Source organism: Periplaneta americana, chromosome 3, assembly GCF_040183065.1.
Source record: "Periplaneta americana isolate PAMFEO1 chromosome 3, P.americana_PAMFEO1_priV1, whole genome shotgun sequence".
Taxonomy (NCBI): Eukaryota; Metazoa; Arthropoda; class Insecta; order Blattodea; family Blattidae; genus Periplaneta; species Periplaneta americana.
In genome coordinates this window covers 198,415,104-198,429,913 of record NC_091119.1, presented here as the reverse complement: position 1 = coordinate 198,429,913, position 14,810 = coordinate 198,415,104, and the positions used below count along the sequence as shown (strand labels likewise).

Genomic DNA, 14,810 nt, shown 5'->3' with positions numbered 1-14,810 from the left:
CAATACGGAAGAAAACTAATGCCAAGAAATGTAACGAGTTCAAGACTATCAGCCTGATATCGCACTCGGCTAAGATTCTCTTGCGAATACCGAATCGACGTTTATATTCTAAGATGGAAGAACAGTTGGGAGAAGAGCAGTTTGGCTTTAGGAAGGGAAATGGTACAAGAGAAGCAATTGAACTGCTACCAACAATCGGCGAAAGATACCTAGAGAAGAATAAAGAAGTGTATGTAGTATTTGTGGACCTAGAAAAGGCGTTTGACAAAGTGGATTGGAATAAACTGATGGGGATCCTAAAGAAAATTGGTGTGGATTGGAAAGAGAGAAGATTGTTTAGTAACTTTTATATGAAACAACGAGTCAAAGTGAGCATAGGAGAAGAAATGTCTGAAGGAAGTGAAATTGGGAGAGGAGTACGTCAAGGATGTCCTTTATCACCTACCCTGTTCAACATCTACTTGGAGGATTTAGTAAAGAACTGTTTTCAGAACATGAGAGGAGTGATAGTAGGAGGAAAAGAAATAAAGTGCGTAAGATTTGCTGATGATATGGCGTTGTTAGAAGAGGAGGAAATTATATTAAGGGATATGCTACTGGAGGTAAATGACAGCTGTGAGCAGTATGGGATGAAGATAAATGCCAACAAGACGAAGACCATGGTCATAGGAAGAAAAATAAAGAAGGTAAACTTGCGAATTCTAAATGAGGCAGTAGAGCAAGTGGACAGCTTCAAATACTTGGGGTGTACTATAAGCAGTAACATGAGCTGCTGCCAGGAAGTCAAAACGAGGACAGCAATGGCCAAGGAAGCTTTTAATAGAAAAAGGAGCATCTTCTGCGGACCTCAGGAAAAAGAACTAAGGAAGAGACTAGTGAAGTGCTTTGTATGAAGTGTGGGGCAGAAACTTAGACATTACGACGAAGTGAAGAGAAGCGAATAGAAGCATTTTAAATGTGGATATGGAGAAAAATGGAACGTGTGAAATGGACAGACAGAATAACGAATGAAGCTGTGTTGGAAAGAGTGGGGTGAAGAAGAATGATGCTGAAACTGATTAGGAAGAGGAAAAGGAATGGATTGGGTCACTAGCTGAGAAGAAACTGCCTATTAAAGGATGCACTGGAAGGAATGGTGAATGGGAGAAGAGTTCTGAGTAGAAGATAGATGATAAACGACATTAAGATATGTGGATCATATGCGGAGACAAAGAGGAAGGCAGAAAATAGGAGAATGCTGGGTTTGCAGTGAAAGATCTGTCCTTGTGCAGAACACTATGAATGAATTAATGTTTCTCCTAAACACATAATTATAATGGAAGAGGAAAATCTGGTTTGTCGATCAGCCGTCGTGACTAAACATAGTTTATAGGCATTATCTGTACAGAATGCTCAGGAAACGATTGGTACAACACAATGTGCAGACTTTGTTTACATTACGTCATCAATGTGCTCTTCAGTTTGCCACGTCTGGTGTAAACTATCGGTGTATTTCCCGTGAATTTTAACAAACCCGTAACGGAATATATGCAAAGATTATATTCTAAATTATGTGAATCACTTGTAGGCTTAGACCTATATGACTCTAACAACAAAATAATTGCGTAAACTTACTACAAACGTCTTCAATAGACATAGCCGGCCAATACATACCTGTAACAAAAGAAAAAAAAAATCAATTAATTACAATATTTTATAACATAATTATAATTGAGTTCATGATTGCAAAAAGGGTTTTTTAAGTCTACTTTTTTATGAAAACGAGTTGAGACCAGTTTTTAACTTGAAGATAGATTCATCGATGAGCAGAGAAAGAAAACTCAGTCCAGCTTTTGTAATGTGTGAAATTCTACTCTCTTTTCTGCGTTGAACGCAGAAAGGTCTGCAGTCCAGGACTGGAGTACCTTTCTGCAATCAAATGTTGGCAAACATGTGAGTCCTTTAGAATCATAACTCACAATATCAAAAAACTTGCTTCTCACTAATTACCATTTGGCTTTTTGGTTGGATGTGTAGTATTTCCATGTCTGTGTTGATGTCTCTGTGGGTGTGGTTAGCATTTGTGATGTGTTCTGCATATGTAGAGGAGACATGGAAATACTGCACATCCAACCAAAAAGCCAGAAACTAAACACACTAGAACAATATGAAATATACAGACACACAAAAACACACCCCAAGGAAATTCTTAACACACAACTCAACTTCAAAACACACACACTCTTTGACTCTACACTATACCACAGGAACACACCCTCACAGGAAACAGAACAAGTGGCGCCAAGACCAACAACGACCAGTTCTGAAGATGACCCATAAATAGGTCGAAACGTGTAAACGAGGTACGTTGAAATTTAACACAGGAAAGTCTTACCATACATATTCTGAAATATTTACCTTCGAAAAGCGCTTCATTGGTAGGTGGAATGCAATTATGCTGGTTGAATATTGTTGGTCACTCATCAGAGAGATTGCAGAAGCCGTTTACAAACGTAAAAGATAAAAAAAAAAAAATTAACTTGTGAATTTTGGCCAAACAAAGATTGCTTCATGTGCTAGTGTAACAAATTTGTGTAAATAAGTGAAGCGCGTGTACCATAATAATAGTATGTGTTAGAAAATTTTGGTTTTCAGAAATGAACTCAGCACCTCTCATTTAGTTAAAATTAGGCCTACATAGTTTCACCTAAGGGACAGAAACAAATTTTAAATTTGTTGTCCAGTGTTATCAATGGCGAACCCCCGGTCTCAGTATGTGATACAGTGTCGTTAAATTACGAATTAAAAATCTCACAGCAGGAATTAAACAAAATTAAGTTCTCCATTAGATTTTCTGCGCTATAAAGCATGTTACCTATACTAGGATGAGTGGGCAAGACAGGCTCAAGTTCTCTCCCCTTGCCTCCCCGTCTACATCAAACGTGTTTTAGTGAACGAAAAGAGTTTCCTTGTTGAAGGACAACCTGGTAATTGTCCTGCAAACAAAAAGGAAAATACAAAAAGAGAGACAGAGAATAGAACTGGAATCAAAGACTGAGATACAACATTCCAAATCGCTACCCATACATCCGTTAGCAACACTATGCCTTGCATACCAACGAGGAACTGAAATTTTCCACTACAACCTTGTACTGCGATAATTTTAGAACACCCACGGTAAACAGCAAACGGTAATGAACATCTTCATTCTGCTAGGAACAATGCACGATGTTAATCCGTCCAAGACGCACGAATGTTCCCTTCATATCATGTAATTCTATTGGTATTGATTTCATCTTTGTAATTCCTGAAAAGGATGACTGGAAACTGGACTATAAAGGATGCGTTACTTTTTTCAGACAAGTTATCTTTCGCCAGCTGAACATCGTATGACAATTGAAGGGTTTGCTGCAGAAAGGAGGTTGCTCCACTTAGCGAACAGTGGAGTTACCTCCTTTATGCAGGAAATCCTTCAATTTCACCGACGCTCAACGTCAATTTCTTAAGTCCGAAGCGTATTATTTTTTTCAAAATCCGTTTTCTATTCAAAACTAATATATGGTCGAAGCACCCATTTTAGGAGGATGTGCAATACGTCGAAACAGCAAAATACAAAAAAGAAACCATTCTTCATCCGTCATGAACACTATACAAAGTGAAACGTAAGTAATGTCATTAATTTCAGGGGGTTATTCTTTGACATATTTGAAACAGAAAAGTTTAATAGAGTTTTTATAGTTTATGCTCGACCATGCCGAAATGTAGTAATTATATACCTGGTAGTAGCCCTTTAATGCACCTCATTAAAGTACACCTATTCATTATAGTTCAGTTGTTCAGCCAATCAGAAATCACCATTGTAGCATTATAAAAGCGCAAGTATCGATTATTCTCGGATATGCAATCGAAAGACAACTAGCGAAACGTCACGGAGGCTGGAAATCCAATACTGTCGCAGAAGGTTATGTTCTGTTACTATAATAATTAGCGTTAAATAAATTCAATTTGTCATCTCGTTTTTCAATGTCTAAATCAATTTCCAGGTTATATCAAGATTAATGTTTATTTTACTCTCTAGATTACATCAAGGTCAATGACATTCGTTCCTCGGAAAAAATCAATACTCTCGCGTCTGCGCACATCTCACAATTTAGAAGGTCAGTTCCGCTCCTCACTCAATCATAACATGAATACTTATGAATAATTTCAAGTTAGAAATATGGTCGAGCATAAAAAGTCGTATGAAACTTGCCCATAATGGTAATTAAGACGCTCGTATGAAAATTATGAAACGAGCGCAAGCGAGTTTCATAAACATACTCGCGTCTTAATTACTACCATTATAGGCTCGTTGCATAATGTACTATTTTGCTTCCTTTTCGAGATAAAAATTGCTTCATATGAAACATTTAATACGATCTTTTGTGAAAACCATTGATTTAATTCCCAATATGCTCAGTCAGTTTAAGAGAGCAGTGTATTATGGTAATAAATTATTGAAAGAACTTTAGTTTTGTCATTCAAAAGTGAAAAAATTTGATACGAATAAATGTTACATTGTAAAATTTCTCTGCAGAACGAAAAGTTACACTTATCTGGATCAAATTTCTCTGCAGAACGAAAAGTTACACTTGTCTGGATCAAATTTCTCTGCAGAACGAAAAGTTACACTTGTCTGGATCAAATTTCTTTGCAGAACGAAAAGTTACACTTGTCTGGATCAAATTTCTCTGCAGAACGAAAAGTTACACTTGTCTGGATCAAATTTCTCCGCAGAACGAAAAGTTACACTTGTCTGGATCAAATTTCTTTGCAGAACGAAAAGTTACACTTGTCTGGATCAAATTTCTCTGCAGAACGAAAAGTTACACTTGTCTGGATCAAATTTCTTTGCAGAACGAAAAGTTACACTTGTCTGGATCAAATTTCTTTGCAGAACGAAAAGTTACACTTGTCTGGATCAAATTTCTCTGCAGAACGAAAAGTTACACTTGTCTGGATCAAATTTCTCTGCAGAACGAAAAGATACACTTGTCTGGATCAAATTTCTCTGCAGAACGAAAAGTTACACTTGTCTGGATCAAATTTCTCTGGAGAACGAAAAGTTACACTTGTCTGGATCAAATTTCTCTGCAGAACGAAAAGTTACACTTGTCTGGATCAAATTTCTCTGCAGAACGAAAAGATACACTTGTCTGGATCAAATTTCTTTGCAGAACGAAAAGTTACACTTGTCTGGATCAAATTTCTGTGCAGAACGAAAAGTTACACTTGTCTGGATCAAATTTCTGTGCAGAACGAAAAGTTACACTTGTCTGGATCAAATTTCTGTGCAGAACGAAAAGTTACACTTGTCTGGATCAAATTTCTCTGCAGAACGAAAAGCTACACTTGTCTGGATGAAATTTCTCTGCAGAACGAAAAGTTACACTTGTCTGGATCAAATTTCTTTGCAGAACGAAAAGTTACACTTGTCTGGATCAAATTTCTTTGCAGAACGAAAAGTTACACTTGTCTGGATCAAATTTCTCTGCAGAACGAAAAGTTACACTTGTCTGGATCAAATTTCTCTGCAGAACGAAAAGTTACACTTGTCTGGATCAAATTTCTCTGCAGAACGAAAAGTTACACTTGTCTGGATCAAATTTCTTTGCAGAACGAAAAGTTACACTTGTCTGGATCAAATTTCTTTGCAGAACGAAAAGTTACACTTGTCTGGATCAAATTTCTCTGCAGAACGAAAAGTTACACTTGTCTGGATCAAATTTCTCTGCAGAACGAAAAGTTACACTTGTCTGGATCAAATTTCTCTGCAGAACGAAACGTTACACTTGTCTGGATCAAATTTCTCTGGAGAACGAAAAGTTGCACTTGTCTGGATCAAATTTCTCTGCAGAACGAAAAGTTACACTTGTCTGGATCAAATTTCTTTGCAGAACGAAAAGTTACACTTGTCTGGATCAAATTTCTCTGCAGAACGAAAAGTTACACTTGTCTGGATCAAATTTCTCTGCAGAACGAAAAGTTACACTTGTCTGGATCAAATTTCTCTGCAGAACGAAAAGTTACACTTGTCTGGATCAAATTTCTCTGGAGAACGAAAAGTTGCACTTGTCTGGATCAAATTTCTCTGCAGAACGAAAAGTTACACTTGTCTGGATCAAATTTCTTTGCAGAACGAAAAGTTACACTTGTCTGGATCAAATTTCTCTGCAGAACGAAAAGTTACACTTGTCTGGATCAAATTTCTCTGCAGAACGAAAAGTTACACTTGTCTGGATCAAATTTCTCTGCAGAACGAAAAGTTACACTTGTCTGGATCAAATTTCTTTGCAGAACGAAAAGTTACACTTGTCTGGATCAAATTTCTGCACATTTAAGTGACGGAACTAAAATTCTTTCAATAATTTATTATCATAATACACTGCTCTCTTAAACTGACCAATCATATTGGATATTAAATCAATGGCTTTCCCAAAACACGCTATGAAATGTTTCATATAAAACAATTTTTATATCGAAAAGGATGAAAAAAGGAACAAAATTGTATTAAACGTTTCTGTTTGAAATATCTAAAAAAATAACCCCTGAAATTAATTACATTACTTAAGGTTCATCGTTTATTGTATTTTATTGTATTATATCACATTTCATTACGTTACGTTACATTACATATTAGACCGTTACGTAGAATACACTGCTTGACATATAGCCTATTATGTCATCTATATAAGTTATATGATTTGAACTGGTGATGGAAATTACGGGAAAACGGCTGGACGGATCTTAATAAATGACACCTCATTTTGAAGCTTGGAACTCAACGTTTTCCAGAAAAATAGTTGTTTTCAGTGAAATGTCAATTTTTCAACATAATTTTCCTATTTTTCAAAATCCATCTGTCGTCAGTTTTGAGAACTAGATAAACTAGCTAACTGCATTTCAGAATAAAACAAAACACACATTACAGTAAACAATATTACACGAAGGCCATGATCTGCAAGAATCCTGACATATTTAGAGCTCAAATTAAATTGGTTATTAAAAACTTAACTTACTAAAAATAATTTACAGGTTCGATTCTGTGGTGTGTAATTTTCTGGGTACAGCTGTGTATTGGACGTCTAATGAACTTAGTTTGCAGCATTTGCTGCATAAGCCACTAGTTCTAATATAAAACTAATAACCAGATATTTTTAGAAGTGGGTACAATACAAAGCTCTCATAAGACATTCTATGGGCTGTGACCTGGTGACCTGACCTAAGGTTCTAGTATTATATTATAGTATATTATATTATATATCTGCAGTGCTTGGGAAAAGTGACACAAGTCAGTTTCCACAAATCGTTTTTGATAATTTATTGACAACTTACACTGGTTTATATCGATTTGATTTTTTTTCTGTATGAATTATTGTAATAGGAGAAATACTTATGTTTTTTTTTTTTTTCCAAGCGAGCATGATGTTCCGTAAGTTGTCAATAAATTATCAAAAAAGGTTTGTAGAAACTGACTTGTGTCACTTTTCCCGAGCACTGTAGATTATTATATTATATTATATTATATTATATTATATTATATTATATTATATTATATTATATTATATTATATTATATATATATATCCCGTTGCTAAGTGTAACAATAGAATGTCAGATTGCACTTATAAATTTATTCACTATGTTAATAAAAACAAAATTCTTGCTTCAAAGTATAAACGATATTATAATTTCCACAGAAAGGATTCACTGCTAATACGTAATTATCAGCTATCTACAAGGAACTCTGTGAACTTGTTTATATACATGTTTTGTAAATAATTATTCACCTATAACAAAGTCCATAATTTTTTTCGTTATTTAGGATTACAAAGGCTTTAACATAATCGCAGATAGTACAAATATTACCACACGTGCGATTAATCAAAGTACAAAAAGAAAAAAGTTTGTGGTAGTGCATGGATGAACTTGCGACCTGTGGGTCTCTCAGCTGTGCAATCACAGATGTTAGGAGGTGATCTGTTAGTGTAGATTGGAAGGCCATTGTCTAAAGGGCAGTTGCACAGTGATAAACCAAGTGGCAATGTTTAGCACACAACCTTTGAACTTTGATACACCTGATGACTGTGCACCTTCCACCTATGGAAAAATACGAAGGTCTTGGGCACTTCAGCAGTTACAAGGATCAAGGACCTAACAGGACATTGGAACTGTGAAATGTCTGTCCAGCTAGACAAGTACAATGCGCACTGCACTCGCAGCCACTTCTCTGAGTACACGATTTACCGCGCCGGCTCTTTGAATCTTAGGTTAGAAGTTAATTATATTTACGTCAAATATTTGAACAGTGTTGCCATCTTATGACCAATATTTATTTCGATGAGCAGACGTTCTCAACCTGGTGCTCGTGAGCACTATGGTGTTCTAGTCATGAGAGTAAAAATGTGCTCGCGAGCACGGACTCTGAGGTCCTCTTTTTCAATCCAAACTTTGTTATTCAGCTGGAAAAAATAGTTTTCCTATCCATCCAGTATACTATTTTAACATTTAATAGATCTTCCCGTATTCCAAGGTGTATAACTAGAATGTATTTTCCTGTTTGTGTTTATGTATTCAGTCTCTTTCTTTTTATTATATATATTTTTTATTATTATTATTTTAAAGTTAATACTGATTGTGTATATGTATTGAAGCTCTCTTTTTTTTTACTTAAGTATGTTTATTATTATTTTAAGTTATTATTTGTATACCGGTATGTATTTTTCTGTATGTGATTTGATCCTGCTTGAGTGGAAGAGAAGGCCTGATGGCCTTAACTCTGCCAGGGAAAAAAAACTATTATTATTATTATTATTATTATTATTATTATTATTATAACCCCTTTCAATTCAGTGTGGACTCAGTCTGAAAAATCAAGATTATTTAAGACAATAATATGGCTGTTCGTGAGGAACTTAGATTGATAGATCTCCAGTCCTTTTCAGGTCTGAAATATTTATTTTAAAAGGATAAATTCATAGACTTCGGGTGGCCGAAAATACAAAAAGACTCCTTCCTCATAATGCGGAATGGTTCTTTCAAATGTCTGGCTATGTTAGGGACAACCAACCTATGCGAAAAAAATTTCCCACTTATGAAATGCCTCAAGAATTAACAACGATCACGATTAACTTATTCACATCTGCAGGACTGTTCTCCCTTGGACATCACTCGGTCACAATATGATAACACGCTAGAAATACCACTCCACACATCATCTCTTTATTCTTCATCTTTCACTGTTGCTACTTCTCGTCACTGGAATTCTCTGCCGCCTGAAGTCAAGGGCTGCCGAACTTTAATTTCCTTTAAATGTAAATTAGAAAAATATCTTATGATGAGTTGCCACACCTAACGCGTTGCAAATATTTAATGGAATGTGTTCCACTGTATTTATTTTTATTTTTTTGTTTCTTATTTTTATTATCTAAATCGTGTTTATTTATCACTTAACGCCAATATGTATCCCACTGTGTTGTTTTTTCATTATTAATCTATTTTTTGTGTACATTTTATTCATTTGTCGGTTTCTGGTTTAATTATGTGAATCCTACTTAATTGTAATCTAATACTAATATGTATACTAATGTGTTTACTTTTAATTTTACTGTGTACATTTTTTATTGAATTATCGGCTTCTGTTTTTATGTGATTCGTATTTGATTCTAACATTAATTTGCATTCCACTATGTTTATTTTTATTTTATGAGGTAAATTTTATGTAACTACCTCTTTTGATCTCATTATGTACCTAAATTGTATCAGTATGTAATTACTTAATTCCGATCCAGTTGTATGGTCAACTATGTAAGCAGGTTTTAATCCTGGTTGAGTGTAAGAGAAGGCCTTACGGCCTTAACTCTGCCAGGTTAAATAAAGCCATTATTATTATTATCATTATTATTATTATTATTATTATTATTATTATTATTATTATCACTATAATTCTGGGTGACATTCAAATTCAAGGATAGCATTTACCCTGGTAAGTGTTTTAAAATTTTATTTGTTTATTTAATTATTTCATTTATATATTCATATAGTCCTATTAAACCTAATCGAGTCCACCGCTATGGAGTAACGGTTAGTCTGCCTGACCGTGGAACGAGCGGGCCCGGAATCAAATCCTGGTTGAGACAAACTCATCTCGCTAGCATTATCAGTATTATCACCTTTATCTAATCCAAACGCTAGATAACCAAAACAGTTGATAAAGCGTCGTAAAATGAACAACTAAAAAAATAATAAACCTATTCGATTTCATTGTGCTCACTTACTATCACAGTTTTTATTCTTTCAGGAAAGAATTAAGACTGTATTTTTGTATATATTATTTTACTAACAATAAACAATTACTAAACAATTGACTAACGGTCTTACTAATAAAAACTCTATATACAGGCGTTTAAATGTCTTATACTTATACAATGAGTAGCTCGTTTATAAGTCGTGTGTAAATTCCTTACCAATAATCACTACATACATCGTGTATAACAGTATGACTGTTACACAGCTACGTCATAGTTTCGTCATTACTTCGTTACGAAAGTTAATAGAATCTCGGCCGTGATAGAATATCTGAGGTTCTCTATTGCATCCTGTAGAGCGCTGTAGTGTGGCGTGTTAAATATCGATAGTACAACTGGCTCTAATCGATTACCACATTACATTTTGGTCAAAGAGTACAAGCTACAGCAGTATTATTCTAATAATTCTATGATCTTTGGTTTGTTGTTCTGTGGTTACATCATCATAAAATGACAGTCGATACGAACAGCTGTTAGAGGGGCGGCCATTTTTTCGCTATATACAACGCTTAAACAAGGGGTTTCGTGTATATAACTACTGCAAAGCAATTCCCATTGTATAGTTACAGCCTGTTTATACGTCCATAGCTTATTCACGGTTTATTAGTAACGTTTTCTGTCTCAACTCTGCATAAGTCTCGTATAAAAACTATACACGGTTAATTAGTAAGACTGTAAAGGTTTAGAACCCCTGTGCTAGTAGCTACCAGGCTTGCCAGTGAACCCGAGGTCTGTGGGTTCAAGTTCGGGGGAGAGCAATTAATTTTAAATGATGATAAATCTTAGCTTGGCTCATTTCATTCGGGAAGGAAGGAAGCTGTGTCCCATCCTCTTCATGGTAGAGGGCTCCAAGCTAAATTTGCCGGCCATTTCTCGTTCATATTGAATTTCGACGCAGTAGTTGAAAGATTCGTTAAGTCGGTTATTTAATAACTCTATCAACCGCAAAGCTATTTATGTTGATAGTATTAATGATATAAAATAAGACATGCTTCGCCGTGGAATTACCTGACACTCACCTTACAGTTTGGGAAAACATTTTTTCGTGAATTATGAGCCGGTGTATGCGACCGGTGCTCACCCAACATTCTGAATAATTTAGAGAGCAAACAATGAGTAGCATATTCCAGTTACATTAAAGTGGGAAAAAAAAAAATATATATATATATATGTGTGTACTGTATATATCTGAACAAATGTGAAGTGGAATGAGAGAGAAATTGGAAGTGTAATTTAAGTGAATTAGATATTTGATGTTTTTCAATGTTTTGGATTGGGAGTAGTAGCAGGGGTACTATAACTGTAGGAGTATTATAGAAATAAATATATGGATAGGGGTAAAAATAGGAAATTTAGGAATGGAAGGGAAACAGTCTAGGTAGGAGGGAGAGAATAGAAGAGGATAGAGGGTGAAGGACATATAGCAATTCAGTCATAACAGAACATTAGAAAGCAATCAAGAAATTCTCGGCAAAGAATACCTTAATAGAAAAGAGTTATATGTATAAAGGGATGGTGGATCGAAAAACAGAAATGTGAAGGTCCACCATAACTGTGAATTGTAAAGTTGAATGACAAATAAATATCAATATCAATATTCCAGTTACGTATGTCAGTTATAAGGCTAGGGATCATCGTGCCAACCACACGTTATCTCTGTACTGATAGGATGATCGTTCACCTCTGCTGTGACATGTGAACTTAGGCCGGACGGCATGCCTCTCGATTTGGATGTCGCGCCATGGATTACCATTATTAGTATATTATGTTTTTATTGCATTATCATTAGTATTATCTTGTGTGGGAAATGAAAAACAAACTGCAAACAGGAATTTCATTCATAATGTGATAAGAACTGAACTCTTGTATAGAATACAATGATAAACTAAGTCACCTTTAACAACACGGATTTTTAGATAATGGCGACAACGACCCGTCGCCTGGACAACGGAAGCAAGTCTGATAAGACATCACACGATCACACCCGCGAAAACAAGTCAAGATATTATATCCTGCTCTTCATTCTTCGCGGACAAGTTCAATGTTGCGGACTCTAAAACTGAGCAACGCCCCAATGACGACATCTGTACTGTCAGGTACGTTCATTTCCACTCTTTGTACTGCCTGACCGTCCAGACAGGAAAAGAGTGGGACGCACTGCATTACAGCTAGCAAGTTATTTTCAAATTTCTGTTCTGGCCAAGACGAAATGCTTAGTATTGTCGGACCATCGGATCTGTGCCCCTGTAAGGTATGCGAACTGAACCCTAATTCCTTCTCAGCCTCGGTAATTCATTTGTCTCCCTGCATTCCTATGTCTCTCTTTTCTACCTCTCCCCCACTATTCAAATTTTGGCCTTCTTGCGGGACAGTTTATTTGCACTTGCAGTCCAGCGTTGTCAACTCAACATGAACACTGTAGCACGGAGTGGTGAAACAAATATTATTAAGCAAGTACGTAATAGCATTTTGCGATGAAGAGAAACAAACATGTCAATATCTGTTTCCTATAAATCAGGCAACGAAAAGAGCAGCTGCGATCACAGATGGGGCTTATTTATTTCAATTGATTACATATTAAAATTACTTACTTAACTAATACTAATAATACAACATTTTTATGTAATTTATATAGACAGGTATTATATGATATTCTTATTGAATTTGGTATTCCCAAGAAACTAGTTCGATTAATTAAATTGTGTCTCAGTGAAACATACAGCAGAGTCCGTATAGGTCAGTTTCTATCTGATGCTTTTCCAATTCACTGCGGGCTAAAGCAAGGAGATGCACTATCACCTTTACTTTTTAACTTCGCTTTAGAATATGCCATTAGGAAAGTTCAGGATAACAGACAGGGTTTGGAATTGAACGGGTTACAACAGCTTCTTGTCTATGCGGATGACGTGAATATGTTAGGAGAAAATACACAAACGATTAGGGAAAACACGGAAATTTTACTTGAAGCAAGTAAAGCGATCGGTTTGGAAGTAAATCCCGAAAAGACGAAGTATATGATTATGTCTCGTGACCAGAATATTGTACGAAATGGAAATATAAAAATTGGAGATTTATCCTTCGAAGAGGTGGAAAAATTCAAATATCTTGGAGTAACAGTAAAAAATATTAATGACACTCGGGAGGAAATTAAACGCAGAATAAATATGGGAAATGCGTGTTATTATTCGGTTGAGAAGCTCTTATCATCCAGTCTGCTGTCCAAAAATCTGAAAGTTAGAATTTATAAAACAGTTATATTACCGGTTCTTCTGTATGGTTGTGAAACTTGGACTCTCACTCTGAGAGAGGAACATAGGTTAAGGGTGTTTGAGAATAAGGTGCTTAGGAAAATATTTGGGGCTAAGCGGGATGAAGTTACAGGAGAATGGAGGAAGTTACACAACGCAGAACTGCACGCATTGTATTCATGACCTGACAATTAGGAACATTAAATCCAGACGTTTGAGATGGGCAGGGCATGAAGCACGTATGGGCGAATCTACAAATGCATACAGAGTGTTAGTTGGGAGACCGGAGGGAAAAATACCTTTAGGGAGGCCGAGACGTAGATGGGAGGATAATATTAAAATGGATTTGAGGGAGGTGGGATATGATGATAGAGACTGGATTAATCTTGCACAGGATAGGGACCGATGGCGGGCTTATGTGAGGGCGGCAATGAACCTTCAGGTTCCTTAAAAGTCAGTAAGTAAGTAAGTATATAGACAGGTCAGAACGCCTAACAAAGAAAATCAGGAGAGAGGAAGTCTGTGCAGGAGATGAAAAGCTAGAATCACCAGGGAGGAACAGACCAAGGGAACTTTTAATTCTTGTAGATGATGTGAACCGATGTATTTTAAGAAGAAAGATACAAGGATTTTATACCGTACAGAAAGAAGTTCCAACATTGAAGAAATTACTGAAGGTTGCGAGAGAAGCAATAATTTCCAAGGTTGGAGAGAAACGCTGCGGAAAGTGATTCGAGACATGGGATTTAGTTTTAAAAATGTAGAAATACAAGATGTATTTTGATTGAAAGAAATGATATTGTAGCATGGAGGACCAGTTATTTATGACACCGTTTGACGGAAGTTTGGCAACATCTCTATTCGGCAAGGTTCGTGACCTGCTGTTTGACGTGGTGGTAGGAAAGCGTGTGGAATGGAGTGAGTACAGGCATTAATTTTTCCAAGAACGACGACAGCGCTGAAGGGGCACAGATCCGATGGTCCGACAATACTACAGTCTGTAGTCGGTATAGTTAAGTGTGATTGTACTGCTCCGAAAAGAAATAAAATGTACTGTTGCTTGCGCCATCATTGTTTTGCTGAAGCGGTGCCCTAAATTAAAACGTCTTGTCCATTTTATTTATTATACACTAGCCGTACCCGTGCGCTCCGCTGCACCCGTTAGAAATAAATATAAAGTAATTACATAATTAAAATAGGACATTTGATCCAGGGAACATTCGTGTTTGATAGAAGGA

General features: G+C 36.0%; 1 protein-coding gene and 1 long non-coding RNA gene across 2 annotated transcripts in view; both read right to left on the bottom strand.

Moving 5' to 3' along the window:
- Roc2 (Regulator of cullins 2) overlaps nt 1-14,810 on the bottom strand; it is a 298,758-nt gene that overhangs the window by 115,592 nt on the left and 168,356 nt on the right. The window lies entirely within an intron of this gene.
- The window catches only part of LOC138696946 (uncharacterized), a 122,077-nt gene that overhangs the window by 2,051 nt on the left and 105,216 nt on the right, over nt 1-14,810 (bottom strand). Inside the window, exon 2 of the long non-coding RNA XR_011331499.1 lies at nt 1,615-1,653. This is a non-coding gene — a long non-coding RNA (uncharacterized lncRNA). The remainder of the gene's footprint in view (nt 1-1,614; nt 1,654-14,810) is intronic.